This window comes from Protopterus annectens, chromosome 14.part0 (assembly GCF_019279795.1).
Source record: "Protopterus annectens isolate FY-2018-M chromosome 14.part0, PAN1.0, whole genome shotgun sequence".
NCBI classification, from domain to species: Eukaryota; Metazoa; Chordata; order Ceratodontiformes; family Protopteridae; genus Protopterus; species Protopterus annectens.
The window spans coordinates 748,153,352-748,166,674 of record NC_056748.1 but is presented as its reverse complement, the minus strand read 5'-3'; positions in this window follow the sequence as shown (position 1 = coordinate 748,166,674).

Here is a 13,323-nt window from a genome sequence, read left to right as displayed (position 1 = left end):
CCACACCCCCCCCCCCCACACACACACACAGAAAATGTAACCACCATGAAAAACTTCTCCAAAGATAACTTTGGGCTCCTAGAAATAGAGCTGGCTAACTTCACAGCACCCATGCAAATGGAGAATATTTACACAACCAACGAATCATACACCAATGCACTGTACGAACACATACACAAATGCATGGATCTCGCCATACTCAATAAAACCAAGATGCTCTCTTCCAAACAAAGCAAGTCAATCTGGTGGTCCTCTGCCATAAACAAACTCTACAACAGAAGGAAGAAACTGATGTGGAATAGGGTGAAATCTCAAGACTGAAAAAAACTCCCTTATCAGCCTCAACAAAAAGATGAGATCCTTCATCAAATCCTCTAAAGCTAACTATGAAAACAGAATTGCAGCAGATAGTAAAGTCAATCACATGGCCTTCTATAGTTATGTAAAGAATCTCCACGGCAATACCCAGATTTGCTCTGTGCTACTGCACAATGGTACCTCCTATACTGAGCCAAAAGATATTGCCAATATACTGGCCGACAGATTCAGTGCCAACTTTACCCCCCTCAAAGGACCAATCACAATACCAATAGATTGCCAGGCACCCAGTATTACTGCTGCACAGGTTAAAACTGTACTGTCCAAGGCCAAGAATACAGCTTCTATGGGACCTGAAAATATCCTTGGCTGTGTTCTACATGAACTACAGAGTGAAATGGCACCTCACTTATGTGCCCTGTTCAATCACAGCCTCACCTCAGGCTTTTTTCCTACCAAATGGCGCACTGCTACAGTCATCCCTCTCCACAAAGGAGGAATGACTACAGACCCTGGGAACTATGATATATACAAAGCTATGGAATGCATCATCATGGACCTAATAAACAAGGATATAGGGAATCTCAAACTCTGGATCCCACACAGTTTGGTTTTGTGAAGGGTAGATAATGCCTGCTCAACTTGGTCGACTTCTTTGTGTCAGTCACCAGAGCTGTGGATGAAGGCATGGTGGTTCATACAGTCTACCTTGATCTGGCCAAGGCCTTTGATACCATTCCCCACTCAGGAATCATAGAAAAACTCACTAAGCTAGGCATCAACCCCTATATCAGTAGGAGGGTTGCAAACTGGCTCACAGATAGAACCACAGTGTGAAAGTAGCTGACTCCAAGTCAGATTGCTGACTAGTCACGAGTGGAGTCCCATAGGGATTGGTCCTGGGTCCTCTCCTGTTTGGTATCTACTTCTTTGAAGTCCAGGCCAACATGAAGGGACTCTGGCTGACAAAGTTCACAGACGATTGCAAGTTGGGAGCTATTATTAACTCCCCAAGTGATGTTGACATCATACAGAATGGCCTCACAGAGACCAATGACTGGTGTCAGAACCATGGCTTTAAGCTTAATGCCAAAAAATGTGTCGTCATCCCTTTGGGAAAAACCCGGTTCTCATGAATTACCACATTGATGGTAGTCCCCTGAACACAGAAGGTATTATAAGAGATCTGGGAACACAGTTTGCTGACCAGTCATGAGTGGAGTCCAACAGGGTTCAGTCCTGGCTTCTCTCCTGTTTGGTATCTACTTCTCTGAAGTCCAGGCCAACACAAACGGACTCTGGCTGACAAAATTCATAGACAATTACAAGTTGGGGGCTATTATTAACTCCCCAAGTAATGCTGACATCCTACAGAAAGGACTCACTGAGACCAACGACTGGTGTCAGAACCATGGCCTTAAGCTCAATGCCAAAAAATGTGTTGTCATCCCCTTTGGGAAAAACCCAGTTCCCATATTGATGGTAGTTCACTGAATGCAGAAGGCATTATAAGAGATCTGGGAACACAGGTTGACAGAAACCTTTCTTTTGACCACCACATTGCCACTGTGGTCAGAAAGTCCTTCTGTGTGGCACATCTCATTACTGAGGGTTTTGCATCCAGGAAGAAAGAGGTCATTGTCTCCCTCTACTCTTCCCTCATTAAACCAATCATCGAGTACAATTCCCCATTTGGCATGTACCTCACTAGACACCTGCAGCAACTGGAGAGGCCGCAAAAGTACCTCACAAAGAGGATCCTAGGCCTTAAACACTTGTCCTATATGGACAGACTAAAAAAACTCCAACTATTCTCTGTCTCATATCGCCTACTTAGAGGCGATCTCTGCTTGACTTAAAGACATGTCTGACCCAGCTCTATTAGAAATGCTACATCTAAAGAAATCCCAATCCCTTCGCACCACACGCTCCAGAGACCTCAACCTCATTATCACAATCAACAGAACATGCTGGAGGGACAGGTTCATAACCCAGAGACTGCCCATGGTATGGAATAGACTTCCCATACATGTCCAGCAGAGCACCTCACTGGCCCTCTTCAAGAGAAATCTTGATGAGTGAACAGGAAATAGAAAATTCGTCCTATGGATCACTCCAGTGGTCTACTCGACAGAGGCACTGGGAACTAAGGTCGGGTGGCACAATGCAAGGGTAATCCTATGGATTAGGCTTGTAAAGGCTACAGGGCCATTAGCCTAATATACACCTATGAACCTTAGAACTCCTTAATGTAAAGATGTACGTATCTGTTTTTCCCATCCACAAGGACTGTCTGACTGTTAGTAGGGAACTTATAGTCCTGTTAGATAGCATAGCTTGTATAGGTGCTAGGATGTATTTTTTACAAATTACATATAGAAAGCAGAGTCGGTGCTAGGATGTATTTTTTACAAATTACATATAGAAAGCAGAGTCATGTCACCATGAATGGAAACATTTTTGGGATAAATATCTACCTGAAAAAAAAAATGTCCTGTTTCAGAAATGGAAATATATAGAACATTTGATTTTGGGCACATGGGTGCTCAGACAGGATGGTGTGCACTTGTCAAGATCAGGGAAGAAAATTTTTGCAGCTAATATTTTGCAATATTTGACAAACACAAGGTAGGATTTTTGCTAGGCCAAAAATGTATCAGTTCACAGATAGCAACATTTGATGCATCTCTGATGGTTGTTAAGGCTAGGAGCATTAATAATAACGTTTTTTGTTTTATTTGAAAATGTGCTACGTTTCCACAAGATTGAGGTTGTTATTGTTTGTAAAACATGGTTAAAGACCAATGACTGGAAACCAGTTCTGTCACGGTATAAATGTTTTTACTGTAACAAATATTGTAACAAAAAATCAGGTGGAGGTGTTACGACAGAGATTAAAGATAGTTATGAGACCTGTGATTATTACATGTGCAGTGGTAACCCTAATTCTACAGATTTTGTAACTGTGACAATAAAGACAACCGTGGAATATATAACAATTGCTGGAGTGTATAGACCACCAAAGTCAAGTGCTGATGACCCAGAGGAATTCATACATTTCTTGTATGAAACACAAGAGGGAAGAATAATTTTTGCTGAGGAATAAAATTTACTAGAAACAGACTGGAATAATATTTTTTCAATGACAGTTATCAGGAAATTATGCACAATGTATGTTCATTTGTTTGTTTTAGTCCTTCTTGTAATATGCTGACATCATTGGGGGACTCAGTGATTGCTCCCAGTTTGCAATCATCATTGAACTTAGTGAGCTAAAGGCCGTCTACTTTGGCCTGGTCTTCTGAGAAATAGATGGCAAACATTAAGAGGTCCAGCACAGACCCCTGTGGTACTCCACTGGTGATGGGTCTACAGGTGGAAGGTGGTGTCACCAGTTTTGACAGAGTGTGTTCTATTAGTGAGCCAGTTAGCTACTCATCTAGTAACATAAGGGTTAATTCCTATCTGGGAGAGTTTCTGAATGATATCAGAGTGACGAATTGTGTCAAAAGCCTTGGCAAGGTCGAGATAGGCTGTGTACACTGTCTTACCTTCATACATGGCTTTGGTGACATTCTCAAAGAAGTCTAACAGGTTTAATAAGCATGATCTACCCTTAATGAAGCCAAACTGGGTTGGCTCCAGTGCTTGAAGGTCACCTATGTCCTCGTTGATAAGGCCAATGATAATTCTTTCATTGGCCTTGCAGATGAGGCTGGTTATACTTATGGGTCTGTAGTTCTCAGGGTCAGTTGATGGCCCCCCTTTGTGCAGGGGGATTACTGTTGCTTATTCTCCATTCTGCAGGCACACAGCCAGTTCTCAAGCAATGATTAAAGAGAATGCCAAGCGGGTCCACTATTTCTTGTTTTAGATTGTTTAGTAAACAATCTGGGATGGCCGGCCACGGTGGTGCACTGGTTAGTGTTGCAGCCTCACAGCAAGAGGTTCTCCGGTTCGATCCTCGGCTGGGGTGCCTTCTGTGCGGAGTCTGCATGTCCTCCCTGTGGTCGCGTGGGTTTCCTCCGGGTGCTCCGGTTTCCTCCCACATCCCAAAGACATGCTCTAGGTGGATTGGACATTCTAAATTGGCCCTAAGCATGAGTGCATACATGTGTGTGCCTTCTGTGGAAGGTTGGGTGCTGGGCTGGCAACTCGACATCGTAAAACTTCACTGCCAATCATGAGCAGACAGGTGATCCTCTGTGGTGACCCCTAACCGGGAAAAAGCTAGAAGAAGAAGTAAACAACCTGGGATATTATCTATTCTGTTCCCACTGAGGCCTTGTTTTTGGCCTTGGTGAGTGCAGAGATGACCTGTTCTCTAGAGATATTAGGCAGAGGACTGGTGTCAGGTATGCTTTGGGATATGGTAGTTGGGGGTGGTGTGGTGAGATTTGCTCTGAATCAGTAAGTTAGCAAGTTGGTGATATCTTCCAGTGTAGTATGACTGATCCCATCTACAACCAGTTCAGCACATAGCTGGGGATTCCCTTTTAAACTTTGAACATAGTTAAAGAATGCCTTATGATTATTCTTGGATAGGGGTGCGATTTTAGTTTCATAATTTGCTTTCGAAGACTTTACAAGATTTCTGATTTTCTTATTTAGGCTTAGGAGGGAACTCTTCCTCTGCAGAGTGATATCCCTCTTGCTTTTTTTTTTTTTTACAATAGTTTCTTCCTCTTGATATATAATATGTTTATACTTGGAAGTCCACCACAGTGGCTTGTTTTTATGGGAAAACCTGGTTTTGATCCGGTTAGGTAGAGCAGAGTTTATGCAGTCACAGAAATCTTTGTACAGGGCATTTGCATACATTTCTGCATAGTGATCATTGGTGTCTGCAATTGTGGATGGTATGAAGCTTTTAATACCATCACTTAGTATGCTGTAGTTAGCTTTGGTGAAGTTTTTTTTTTTAATAACTTTTGTTCCTGTGAGGGTGTCAGTTCCAACAATTACTTCTGGGAGTTTGGAATAATGGTTAAGGTGTTCAAATTATGGACACAAGGTGCAGGGTTTGATTGTCACATGTGGTAGTTGGCTAGGCTTAAGATGGCCCACAAGGGCAGTTAGCCTAGTACTAACCCATGAACCTATGAAGCTATGAACCAAATGAGACTGATTTGTGGTCTGACCTAACCAGGGAGGACATCACACATGGAGAAGTACAGTGACCCCCCCATGCTGAGGAGTACTATGTCCAGAACATTAGATACCCTAGTGGGGGTGCAGACTATCTATTCCAGAGCATTTGTCTTAACAAAGTCCAGGAACCTCTGGGCGAGCATGTTTTTGCTCACATATGTCCCCCAGTCTATGGAAGGATAGTTAAAATCTCCCACGACTAAGGTGTTGGGCTGTATGGTGAGGGATTCCAGTAAATCAAAGTAGGTGGTGTGCTTATCCTGGTTCATAATGGGGGATCTATAACTAGCAATGATGTGGTATGGTACTTTCCCAATTGTTAATTGGACATGGAGTAGTTTGAGAGAGTCATGCTGCTTGACCAGTCTCAAAGTGTATTTGGTTTTAATGAAGATGGATAGACCTCCACCTTTGGTTCCCTCATGCTCATTTTGAGGTCTGAATGTGTGGAAGGCATTGCAGATTTGCCTGGCCAGGGTGCTCTCAGCAGTCTTGAACCATGTCTCAGTAACTGCACAGACGTCAGCATCCTCCAAGGTGAGGAGTGTTTCCAACAAGTGAAGTTTTGTGCTTAAATGTCTGGAATTTATCAGCACAAACCTGAGTTTGTCTTGATTAGATTTTGTTACGGTGGAAAATTTGTTGTTTTGATATTGCCTAAAATAGGCACTATGAGGGAGGCAAGGGCCTTTGCCAGTATCCAAAAGCCTAGGGGGGGACAGGTGTAGACCATCACTAGCAAAGCAGCAAGGTCTGTCTATCATATCCTCCCAGGCTGACAGACACTGGATTCCCCTGGACTGACACCAGAAGCTAATCCAATTGTTGAAGTCAATCATTTTTTGTTTATATTGTGGCATCATTCTGGGTGAGAGTAGGATACTGCTTAGGGCTATGGACATACCTGTCTGGGACACATAATCAGAGAGTTCCATTATGTCTCTCTTCATATAGTCTAGAGAGGTATGTTTCAGGTCATTCACTCCAACATGGACTATGAGAGAGTCATAATGGGAACAGCAACTGCTTCAGACTACAACAACAACAACAAAAAAAGGGAATGGAACATAATAGACATTGTTTGTGTTCCAAAACAAATTACTGTTACTTCATGTCTAATTTTACCACTGTTGATGTGCAGTGATCTTGTGGTTATAAAGGTTAATTTGTTGCTAGATAACTGCCAAACTTGAAATCTGAACCAAAGCACAGAAGATTAATAACAGATTATATGGAAGCAAAACAGTCACTCTGTGAACCTACTAGGAGTGAAGCATTTAGTAAAAAATCTGCAGAAGGAATGTACAATGTTTTGAAAGAGAAATTGTGTGAATGCAAAAAATTAAAAAAAAAAGTTTAACTTCAAGATCTAGGCACACAATGTCAGAAATATATATTTCCATAATAACATGATACTTAGTTAAAGTGAGAAACAAAAAAAAATATATATATCAGTAGTAAAAAAGGTTAAACTACATAATTGAAAACTGAATAAACAAGCTGGACAAGCAAATGCAGCAGAGTGTGAGACAAGATCAAGAAAAATTTGAATTAAATTTATATAAAGATATTGGGCATAATAGGAAACCATTTTATAGATACATAAGATACGGAAGGAGTAAAGACATACAAACTGATAAACTGTGTGTAGATTCTAAAATTTATTCTCAGACATAAATTGTAGTTATATTTACAAAATCTTATGCAAAACAGTTTCTCCATAAAGGGGGTGATAAATTATCCTAGTGGCATCCAGGTAACCTCAGATACTGAAATCAGATTAGATTATATTGAAAAAGAACTATGCAAACTTGAACTAAACAAAGCACAGGGAGGAGACTGCATTAGTAATAATGACCTGAGAGTACTTCAAGCAGAACATACGGTACCATTATATCTATTATTTACTAGGTTGTATAAATATGGGGAGATTCTTCAAGATTGGAGGATGCACTTACTAAACCTGCCTTTAATGGAAAGGGGAGTAGGACAAACCCAGAGTAATTGCCACCCTTAAATTTACTTACATGTTGTGGAAAAATAACGGCAAAGGTAATATTGGATAAGTTATTGTTAGAATTGGAAAGTTTGGGACTTGAAACTATATAGCGGCATGCATATGATGAAAAAGGATCTACTACTACCTATAACATGATATTCTATAAAATATAATAACAGCTATAAATTAATATTTGTGTTGTGGTGTAATTTATATATATTTATCTTCAGCATTTGATAGAGTCATACACAAAACACTGAGCAATAAATTTGTATAACTAGGTACTGATGCACTCTTGATAAGCTGTTTAGCTGCATGTATGGCTTACACATTTTATACAACAATTGGACAGGTGAAATTCTTAGTTACCGTTAGGGTGTCCTTCCTGGCTCTGTGCTAGGCCTATACTTGTTCAGACTGTATTTTTCATCTCTATCTTTTTCATCTGAGGTGTTCTACAGTCTGTATGCAGATGACTTGAAATTGGGTAAACTGCATGTGTTACAGATATGGCATCTGTAAAGGAATTTACATGACATTTGGACACGGGAGAATAAAATTCAGATAAATACATCAAAAACTAAGCAAATGAGATTTAGGAGACATGAAATTAAATGTGAATATTTAATACAGCACACATTAATTGAAAATGTAGATTCATTTAAGAACCTGGGTATATGGGTAGATCCAGCTTTGAGGTTTTCTAATTATATCAACCAATTGGTTAATGACAGTTACAGAAGTATAGGTTTTATAAAAAGAATTATAAAGTATAGTATAATCCAAAAACATGAACAAATGGAGAAAAAAATCCATGAAATTACAAACAAATAAACTCCAGTGGAAACACCGAGTCCCAGTAAAGGCAGTCTCTAACCAGCAAAGTACGGGAGGCCAAATTAATATTCCAAAGGTTTGTTCCACAGAAAACAGAATCTAATCTACTATCTGTTTTCTGTGGAACAACCCTTTGGAATATTAATTTGGGCTCCTGTGCTTTGCTGGTTAGAGATTGCCTTTATTGGGACTCGCTGTTTACACTGGAGTTTATTTGTTTGTATTTATAAAGTATAGGAAATCAGAAATGACAAAGTCATTGTTTGTTAATTACATTACACCCAAGCTTGAATATGTAATAACAATATGGAAACCTTATAAGAAAAAAGTAAACTGGAAAAACTACAGAGGAAATATACCAAGAGCATCCGTACATTAGAAAATTTAAGTTATTATGAAAGACTAAAATATCTGAACTTGTACAATGTGTCTTACAAATATCTAAGAGGAGATCTTATTCAGGTATATATGGCATTTAGTGACAACTACCTCTCGGAATGTTTAGGGTTATCAAAAGGTAGTAGAGAATCATCAGACAGCCTATGCAGGAGATTCTCTAGGAATGAGAAGTGTACTAATTGCTTCTCTGAGAGAGCATCTGATGCATAGAACAGACTGCCAAATTACATTAAAGCAGATGCTATTTTAGATATTTTTAAGAATAGCCTGGACACATTATGAAACCAAATGTTATGGTATATTGGCAAGCTAGAAGGGCATTAATGCCCATGCTTGAAATATTTGTATATATGTATACGTATGTAAGTAACTCCAATAATTAATAAGGGACAAAGCCCAAAATCCAGGATAAATGTTAAGTGCTGCTGTCATATGATTAGAAAGTTGCTAAAATATCAGTTTTGTCATTAGCATGCGTTTTACAAAGAACATGAACTGTGAAAGTTAAATGACTGCCATTATTTAGTGACTGCAGTTCTCAATGATTTGCCTGAAGCCGTCGGAGACATTCTCAACCTTGCATCATGCAAATACTCAGCAGATAATATTCATTTTTATTTATTTATTTTATCTTGACCAGGTAAGTCAACTCGACAAATTGCCTTTTTCAGTGGAGACAAGGGATCACTGTCTGGTTAAATGACTTGCTCAGAGCTACACAGCAGGCAAATGAAGATGAAATGAATCAAATCCAGGGCCACAGCAAATAGTTCATTAACAGCTCAGAGCTTTAGTCTACTTCATTAATTACCATACAAAGTATTTCACATAAATGCACACTAGTCTGGTATAATTATATCTGGTTGCCTGCCAGACGTATATATACACATATATATATATATATATATATATATATATATATATATATATATATATACACACACACACACACACACACACACACACACACACACACACACACACACACACACACACACACAATATGCCTCATGTTATTGTAGCCTTCTCCATGTCTCCACACACTATTTAATATTGCCTGTCTTTTTGCTCATTGGTTTCCCAATAACTCAAGGAAAGCAAAATGAGCAGAAAGTGTTAGAGATGTGCAGCAGACTACTGGGGTAACTTATTTATTAATTTAGTTTTAAATAAGTGTAAAACCAACTAACTAAATAGAATAAATGAATAATGTAGCGGGACTAGCCTGTCTGAGCATGTGCAGGTTAAAATACTCACAATGGCTGTCATTTAACTTAAAAAAATGAAGCAATTGATTGTTATATTTAGCTACTCAACATGTAAACAAACTAATATTGTTAGCAGTGCCTAACATAAATATTTTTTGATGAAATTATTTATTTGGCTGTCCATGAGCCCCTTGGAGTTGTGGGCCCCAGTCAGCTGCCCATTTAACCCCTATTATAAACCAGCATTGTATTTTGTGGATGTCTATTTCATAAACAGGCAAGTGTTGGGTTAGATGTATATCACACCAACAGGTCCAATGTATGTGCTGATGAAGGTTAAGGCTTTTGGTGACAGTGATCTAAGCAGAGGAGATCGGGAAGGCAGGGTCATTTATGGCACAGAAGATTAAGCACAAATCATCATAAAGAAGCCAGTATGTGATGAAGTATAATTACAGTTATATCAGTATATAAGGATATATTAGGAGTCCAATAAATTTCTTAGTTGGAAATATTTGGGATCTTTCCAGCTGGGCAAGATGTTTGGAGAGATATATGCTGAATGGGCCATTTTATTTTGGTGATATATCTAGAAAGAGATGTATAGATAAGAATTATGGTTTTAGAAATTAAATGCACTAAGCAGAATCACTTCTTGATTATGACTGAAACCTGATGGTAGAATTATGGTTCATTTGTGATGAAGGTACCCAGGTTTGTAAAAAAACTTGTCATTTTTAACTAATTTCCTCCAGTACAGGTCTTTTGAGTGTGTACCTTTAACTCTCAGAGGGTCTGGCTTGAGCCTTTTATCACCTTACAGATCTAACAAATAGTCATTGATAAAGGTCAAATATCAATACAATTGTGTTTACCATCATGTATGCTTCAAGATAAAATATTTTGATACCATGTATGTAGCATGGTTTTGGAATTGTTAGTGCTAAGATGAACAAGCAATATTTCACACCTGGAGGCACATTTGGCTGTAATAAATTAAGAGGGGTATGTCCTTAACATGTAATGAACTCAAAAAATCTTGCTTTCTAAGTACAATTATACATTTTTATCATTAAAATATGAGCCTGCAGTCAGCACATGAGGTATTATCATGATTAAGCTCTTCCTGGAGTATCTGTGCATCCACTGGGGAGTATATGATAGCATTCACTTTGTATTTATTAGCAAACATATTTAGCCATAGCCCTTGGGCTTCAGCCATGAAGTTGAAAAAGTAGATATCAAAGGGAAGGGGGCCAGGATAAATCCATAAGAGGTATCACCAGTAATGTTTTTTTGTATGGATTGAATACCTCTAACTCTTAGACTGGAAGTCCTGATGGTGAGGCTCTGGGCTATCCAGCTGATGATGCAGGGGCTAATGCTGAGTTGGGTAAGCTTGTAAATATATATGTATGAGGGATTGTCTGAAAGGTGGTAGGTCCAGGTAGGCAGTAGTGTGGCCCTATGTCCATGGTTTGAAGACACTAATTGGACTGAGTGGATGGGATATATATTTAACAAGCCTGATTGGTTTGGTTCAAAGGACTTAAGATTCCCTAAGTTTTCATTTTAAAGTTCATCTGTGAAATACTGCATGGCATTACCGGTGATACTAGTGAGAGTTGCAGGTCTGTAATTATCTGACTCTGAGCTGAGACTTCCTTATATAGAGGTACCATTATGGCAATTCTCCAAATGTCTGATACATAACCAGTGCTGAGCATAAGGTTCAATAGTTTCAAAACAGGCAGAATGAACTTATATTTGACCCTTAGTAAGTATGGCACAGACGGTTATATTGTTTGCACTATGGAAGCAGCATTTTAAGTCTGCAGTAGTGCAGACTGCACTTCATTAAGAGAGATTTTGGGCACATATGTTATTGTTGGGCAGTGGGAGGAATAAGAGGAGGAATTAAAATTATAGTTATGTTTTTCAGAGTAATAGAGATGGCCCCAGTATCAGAATAATTAGCTCTGAGCAATACTGAGTGCTTCATCTGAGTTATTTTAATAAAGTTAACAAAGGCTTTGCTGTTTTCTTTGATGAAGGTGGCAACACTGAGTTTTGAAGCTAGTTTTACACTTTTTAATGGTATACTTGAGACTTTTTTCCAGTCTGTCTAGATTCCTTTTCCAGTGAGGAGAGGAAGCTTTGTTATAGACAGAAAACCAGTCTTTTCTCCTTGTTATACAATGCGTTTATGATAGAATTCAAAAAGGCTTATTTATGAGTATTCCATTATTTTTATGGTATATAGGGACAGACACATATACAATTTTGATAAGAGTAGAAATCAGAGACATATGCACAGCTTTGGAAAGAAGCTTGTTGAGGGGTGCTTTTCATTTTTTTAAGTAATCAGAAAAGAATAAGAGTTTGGTGGTGGAGTAGTCTGTAAATGTGGTCGGGTTTATGGCAGGAGTGGTATTCATTCTAAGGGAGAAGATTATAGCCCATCAGACTTTACCAGGAAAGAGGAGACACTCACAGGAGAGCAGAAATGGGCAATATTAGTAAGAAAGAGGTCAAGAAAATGTGCACTTGTAGTGGGGGAAGGAATGACTTTCTCAAAATTTAACGAGTGCTATGCGTAGGTTGTGTAGGTTTGTTAATTGACAGATGAGTAATGTTTCAAAGATGGTAATTTTGCACATTATTCTAGAAAAGATATAACAAACTTACAAGGAAGATGGATAAGAATTACTAGTTTACTATTGGTGATTCTGCTTCTTCTTGTGTATCTAAATGCTCTATTGGCTTTCCTTTCTGCTTTGCTCCTTTGCTTGCTAATATTCGTATGATGATGTATGACCATTTCAGCTCTCTTTCCACTTTTGCTACTATTACTTCTTTTGATCCTGTTGTTTACTCCTTTTCCAGGCTACTATTTGCCAGATGTATTAGTCTTCATTTTGCATTGGATTCAAGCTACCATGACTGCAGTCATGCAAATATTTCAGCCCTTCTGCACATTCTTGTGTGTTAGTTTTATGCATATCTTTATATTGTCAGTGTAAACATATATGTTTTCTTCTAGACCTTTGGCAGTGCCACTTATATAGACAGCAAAAAAGGTTCATTTAAATTATGCTCCTACTGAGTTCCACTGGTAAATTTGCTTTGGACTGAGTGGATCACATTGCTTTGACAACTTTGTCCTTTCATCCTGCTTTACCAATGTTACCACCCTGTGATTCAACATTTCTTTCTAGTTATTTCCTAACTTTTTATGTGGTCTCTTGCCAGGTGGCTTGCAAATTAACCATATTTTGATTACATTAGTTCAGAATAAAAAATCTGATGTTGAGGAGTATTTCATGTACATGGATGCAAAGGTAGGAAGAATGCTGTAAAATGCACCATATAGCATGCAAAACCAATCTGTCTCTGGGGGGCTTAGCGATC